Source organism: Pan troglodytes, chromosome 6 (genome assembly GCF_028858775.2).
Source record: "Pan troglodytes isolate AG18354 chromosome 6, NHGRI_mPanTro3-v2.0_pri, whole genome shotgun sequence".
NCBI lineage: Eukaryota > Metazoa > Chordata > Mammalia > Primates > Hominidae > Pan > Pan troglodytes.
Genome location: NC_072404.2, coordinates 67652580 through 67659091, shown reverse-complemented (window position 1 = coordinate 67659091; position 6512 = coordinate 67652580). Strand labels below are relative to the sequence as shown.

At 48.5% G+C, this 6512-nt stretch overlaps 1 pseudogene; it reads left to right on the top strand.

Annotated features, from left to right (window-relative positions):
- Positions 1-4051: 4051 nt before the first annotated feature.
- LOC134810537 (tricarboxylate transport protein, mitochondrial-like) lies at positions 4052-4757 on the top strand (annotated as a pseudogene).
- Positions 4758-6512: the final 1755 nt, after the last annotated feature.

Sequence of the window (6512 nt, the reverse complement as noted above, 5' to 3'; positions counted from 1 at the left end):
GGGGGGTGGTGCGAATGCCTGGAGGAAGGGGCCGCGTGGTGCGCGCCTCGCCAGGCATTCTGGGAGTAGTTTCTTAACCGCTTTCGGCTGTTGGTCGCAGGGCTACCGGCCTACAGTCCCAGCAAGCGCCGGGCTGCGGGGTGGTGAGCAGTCCCGGAGGGAGGCGCAAGCCGTGTGGACCTCTCTGCTTCCAAACCTATGCTGGCCACTGATTCTGTGCCATCCCTGGCTAAGGGGAGTGAGTCCAGAGAGGGACTTGAGGGGCAAGTCGGGGCTGGGCAGTGAGAAGAGTGTGACGCTGCGAAGTGCACCTCGTCTTTGCCTAAATCGGGCGGGTCTCAGCCTCACCCCACCTCTCGCTGCTCAGCTCGGTTTCCCTCCAGAGCATCACGCCTCCTCCAGCACAGGAGCCGCCTGCTTTCCTAGGCTGCTGTGGAACTGGCCTGAGGTCCCAGACGCTGTCCATTGTGCTGCCGCCCTCCGCGCTCTCCAGCCAGAGCGCCAGTTCACCGGCTTTTGGGAGAACTCCGCCGCCTCACCTGCCCGCGGACAAGGTCACAGCTTTGCAGGGGGTTGACATGGGCTGTGGCTTCCTGGAAATGTCACCCTCACCAGAGCCTTTTACATGGATGTGAATTTTGAGACATGAAGGAGGGTAATTATTGGTTTACCCAGGAGATGCTAAGAGCAGAGGAGAAAACCCTAATTTCCAGGCATGTGACTTGAGCCAGGGACAGGCTAGCCAGACCCTGAGCCCCCCGTGCCGCCAGAGAGCAGCCTATTGCCCTGGTTTCTGTGGAAGTCTCTTCATGCTGCTGGGCCTTAGCCTCAGGGACAGCTCAGTCAGGTGAGGGTGGGGATGACCCATGGGCTTCTGGAGCTGGGCTGGTGGTCCTGGAAGGGCCGGCCCATGCCCCTTGGAGAGGGTCTTTGTGCTGAGGGATGCCCACAGAGGCCTGGGTACCAGGAACGCTGCTGCAGGCAAGGGGCCTTTCTTCCAGATTTGGCTGGAAGGAAGACTTGGTCAGCTTTTCCACCTTGCAGGGCTGCACCCCATGGACCTGGGTTCCTGGAGTCCTTGACGGCTTTGTGTGGTTGACTTGTTTTGATACTGAGGACACCCCTGCTGGCTGTTAATTTCAGGGCAAGGGATATGAGGCCATTATTTTAAGTGAAATAACTCAAGAATGGAAAATAAAATACTATTATTTTTCACTTATAAGTGGGAGTTAAGCTATGCGTATGCAAAGGCATACAGAGTGATGTAATGGACTTTGGAGACTCAGAAGCAGAGAGTGGGAGGTGGATGAGGGATGAAAAAACTACCTATTTGGTACAATATAAACTACTCAGGTGACAGGTGCACTAAAATCTCAGAATTCACTGCTATATAATTCATCCACGTAACCAAAAACCACTTGTACTGTAAATGATACTGAAATAAAAATTATAATAAAGCAAATTTATAATAAAATTAAAATTGTACTTACATAATTATAATATAAACAAAAATTATAATAAGGAGCAGCTTTTTTTTTTCTTAAAAAGAAAAACCCAGTGCCACAGTTTTGGGTTCTAGTGTTTTGGATAGAAAGCCCCTTTTGCTCAGTAACACACTCACTACTGGAGAAGCAAAATCCTGAAAATTCAAGAAGAACCTTGGCATAAACGATATTTCTGACAAGTTATTTATACACTGCCTACATGAGTATTGCAGATATGTTTTAAAGACAAAGATCCATGTAGACTGGGTCAGCTTTATGCTTGGTCATTTTATTTCCAATTCTTTTCCCCTAAAATACAAGTCATGGGTTGCCATGGTGATTATTCCAAATGCATTGTGGTCAGATGGAACTGGTGGCCTGTTCTAATTTCCCCTTCAGTTACAAAATGAGCCCGATGCTCTTAGCCATCAAAATCTCACCAACACCTACTACTTCAGTTTCAACTCTGGTTCCTTTTTCAAGGCAATCACTCAAAGTTGCAAATCACAGAAAGGCAAAAATGTTTTAACTAAAAACTTAATAAAAAGTTATACCCCCCTGAAGCCATGTAATTTGGGTTTTATTTATTTTATTGTCTATTCAGGTCCATAAACCTACAACTGTAACAATATATACCATTCATGATAAGTTAATATTTATTGAATAGTAAAATGAATATACGTTAAGGGTAGATCTGGCTTCAAGTATAACTGCAATCAGGGCTGGTGTGATATGTCCAGTAGTCAAGGATAAATGTCAGTTGTAATATGACCTCCTCCACTTGAAACACACAGCAATACTTTAAACGTCTGAAAAGAAAGTTACATAGGGAAATAAATGAAAAGTTATTAATTCGATTAAGAAGCAATTAAACCTGATTTTAAAATAGATAAAGACATACAAATATAAAAAATACTGAAGAACAATTAGCATAGGTAGAGGAGCACTAGAAGTATGATAGAAAAGAAATATATTTAAAAATATTAGTTTCTGAGTTAAGTTTGTAGATATAGAGACCTGACAAAGAGTTGCTCCTACACATTAAACAAACAAACAAAAATGCTGGAGAAACTTCAAATGAATGGATGGTTTCTCCTGAGCCCTTTAAAGAACTGAGGTCACAGGGCAGACTACAAACCCAACATCAGGGGATGCAGAAAGCCTGCAGGTCACACAGGCTCCAGGCTTTTATGTGTACCCTGAAGACCATGTAAACTGGTAAAATTAAGCCAGAACTTTTGAACTAGTTCCTGGTGGCTGTGTGTGGGTGGGTGAGGAGAATGAGAAACCCTGGAGTCTACAGACATAGGGTTTATACCGTTGTGTATAATTTTTCTAGGAACCCTACAAGGCCTGTCAGGGAAGATGGGGGTAGAATCCTGAGGATGCTTACCCCACAGTGCTGATGGGGAGGGACCACTATCCCATCCACTACTGCAACTCTGGAGACACAGCCCTCACATCTCTCCTATATAACATGAGGCCTAATCTGCAGAGAAAGAGCATCCAAACCTGAGCCAAAGGGCACTGGGGAAAAACTCATGGAACTGAGGGTGAAGGAACAAGGCCAACACCCGCATTTCTGCACAGATGCATCTCCCATAAAGAAAAGAAACCATTAATTTACAGGGCACTGTTCAAGGCCCACTTCAACTGGGAGTTAAGAGCATGGAGAAGGAGCACGTTTCCCCTACCATGGACAAGGAGGGACAGGAATGTGCCCTTGTCCTGGCATTGCATGTACAGGATGGGCAGGAAACTCTTCAATGGTCAGTAACGCCACACCCCAGTTCACAGTGCTAAGTCTGAGGCTTCCTCAGAACATTAGAGATCTCCTCACTCCCTCACCACTGCCACCAGGCTAAGAAGCATGGAGTCAAAACAGTGGAATATAGCTGGGCCAAGTGCAAGAAACCACGTGTGGGAAGAGGCACAAAGGGAAGGCACAGCAAACTCGGGAGATATTAGCAAAGTATCATGAGAGGGATTTGAATTTCCTGGTCCTCAGAAGGTTGTTACTGCCATAACGACTTTTAACCCCAGCCTACGCTCTCATCAACGTGACCACAAACCCCTATACTAAGGCAGTTATCTGAGAGAAAACTGCTCGTCAATAACCTAAAAACTATCCCCTTTCAATGTCAGTGGGCTGATGAAAAAATAAAAATAATTAAAAAAAGATTTACCCCAATGCACTATCCTATACAACATATGCTATTGCTTTTAACAAAAATTAGAAGCCAAGACATCCCTTTTTATCTTTAGTGAGATCTTCATTTGTGTTAAAACCAAATTAAGGTCCCACTGCGGAGTTTAGGAGGCTGGGACTTCAGATCACAGCGGGCGCCCGCCTCCCGCCCGCCGTGGCCACGCCGCGCCGCGTCCGGGAAGGCGCAGCGGAGGCTCCGGGGAAGGCGACACCAGGCAGGCGGCCTGGCCGGCGGCATTGAAATGGGCGTCCGCTCCCCACGGAGCGCGGGAGGTCGTAGCTGCAGCCGGACGAGCGCTGGCACCAGCCGGGCACCGCGCATGGATCCCGCGTGCGCACTGTCGCGGTCATGGCGTCGGGGGCCGGCACCGCGGCCTCAGCTCCCTGCTCTGCGGCTCTTGTCTCCAGGGCGGCGTTGGGTTCTGAATGTTCCAGTTCCACAGCAGCCAGACGCGGGATGCCCAGGGACGGCCTGACGGCAGCGCTGGCTGCGGTGCGGCCAGGGCGCTGGCGTGGCCGAGGCCATGGTGGTCGTATGTTCCATGGACACCATCAAGGTGAAGTTCATCCACGGCCAGACCTTCCCAGACCTCCAGTGCAGAGGAGTCTCCCACCAGGTTAGAGAGATTGTGCGAGAACAAGGGGACTCACCGGGGCCTCATGGCACCCACGCTGAAGCAGGGCTGGAACCAGGCCGTCTGCTTCTCCTCCTGACCTCCCTGCACAGCTGGTACCGAGGGGACAACCCCAGCAAGCCCATGGACCCGCGCTGGTCGCTGGGGTCTTCGGAGCCATTGTGGGCGCAGCCAGTGTCTTGGGAAACGCTCCTCTGGATGGGATCGAGACCCGGATGCGGGGCCTGGAGCAGCACAAATGCGGAACACACCGGCCTATGACTGCAGATCCTGAGGAAGGAGGGGCTCAAGGACCTCTAGAACGGCACTGTCCCCCGCCTGGGCCGCTGGACCGCGTCTCCCTGGATGTGACCAGGGATAAGGGTAACAGTATTTATCCTCTACCAGGAGGTGGAGAAGCTGCACAACAGTGTGGAGGATGGACTAAGCCCAGAGGGCTCATGAGGGAACCCCCCAGGCACCTCCAGAGCGGCCACCACCCTTGTCTCACATGATTCCAGCGCAGAAATGCCAAAAGGCCCCTGCCCACGTCCCTCGAGCTCTGTGGCCTGCCCTGTGCATTGTGGTGTCACGTCCGTTTGTCCCCTAGTGCCATGTCTCCCCGTGGTCTGTATGTGACGCTGCGCCTGTGTCCACAAGTCTGGCCCGGCCGTGGCTGGAGGTCCATCTGGCCTGTGAGTCTGTGCCCACTTGTCCATGTGCTTATTGTGAGCCCTGGGCCTGTGATTCATTTTCTACGTCATGCGACACTGCGCCCCGCCTCCCGGGATGCCAGTGTGGCCTGAGTCCTTGGCCCTGTCATCCCGGCCCGGGCCCAGTCCACTGCCTTCCACCCTGCCCTGGCCTACCACAGCTGCCTCTGGGCCTCGGCCTGGTTTCACTGCATTCTTGGGGTTACACCCCTGAACCCCAAATTCCGCCCCTCACCAGCGCTTCTCCTACCACTGGCTTGACTGGCCCACGGCCCCTCCCTCTGCCCAGGAGAGGGTGACACCCACCACTCTCAGGATCACCCTGCCAAGGCAGAATAAACCGGATCCTATTGTAAAAAATAAAAAATAAATAAAAAGTATGAAGCACAGAAGAAAATAAGCTACGAGGAAAAAGGGTTAGAAGATTTTTCTTTTTGAGGCAGAGTCTTGCTCTGTTATACAGGCTGGAGTGCAGTGGCCCGATCTAGGCTCAATGCAACCTCCGCCTCCCGGGTTCAAGTGATTCTCCTGCCTCAGCCTCCCGAGTAGCTGGGGTTACAGGCATGCCTCACCATGCCCAGCTAATTTTTGTGTTTTTAGTAGAGATGGGGTTTCACCATGTTCACCAGGCTGGTCTGGAACTCCTGGCCTCAAGTGATCGGATTGCCTCTCCCTCCCAATACAGGCATGAGCCACTGTGCCTGGCCCGGTTGGAAGAAATTTGATATCACATAAACTTTGCATACGGGAAATATATTTGTAATATTTTAAATTTAAAAAGTATTATAAATATATTTATATTTGTACATATTAATATAAAATATTAAATTTAAATATTTTAAATGTTTAGGTAAAAACAAATGAGGAAAAGATGATATCCAAATAATTTTTGAAAGAGCGGGAAACTATAAACTGAATGAGGAAATTTGGAAAAGAGTCAAATAGAAATGGAATAATTTAAACATAAAGAAATTTAATATACGATATGTGAGTTAATTATAAAATTAGACTAAGTTGATGAGAGAATTAGTGAACTGGATTAATGAACTGAAATTTTGAGCAGAACGAATATAACCAAATAAAAGAAAGAGAAACAAAATAATAGTAATATGAATGTAATTATACATATGTGAAGAATAGAATGACAAAGAATAAAGCACAATTATTTCACTTGAATTCATACAAATAATAAGTCATACTAATAAATAATTATTTACAAATTTCTAAAAGTAAAAACCAGACATGTGCCTAAAAGAGACACTGTGCCTGAAAGCAAGCAATAAAGAGGCTGGGTGTAGCGGCTCACATCTGTAATCACAGCACTTTGCGAGGCCAAGGAGGGCGGGTCACTTGAGGTCAGGAGTTCAAGACCAACCTGGCCAACAAGGTGAAACCCCGTGTCTACTAAAAATACAAAAAAATACAAAAAACTTAGCCGGGCATGGTGTCAGCTGCCTGTGATCCCAGCTACTCCGGAGGTTGAGGCAGGAGA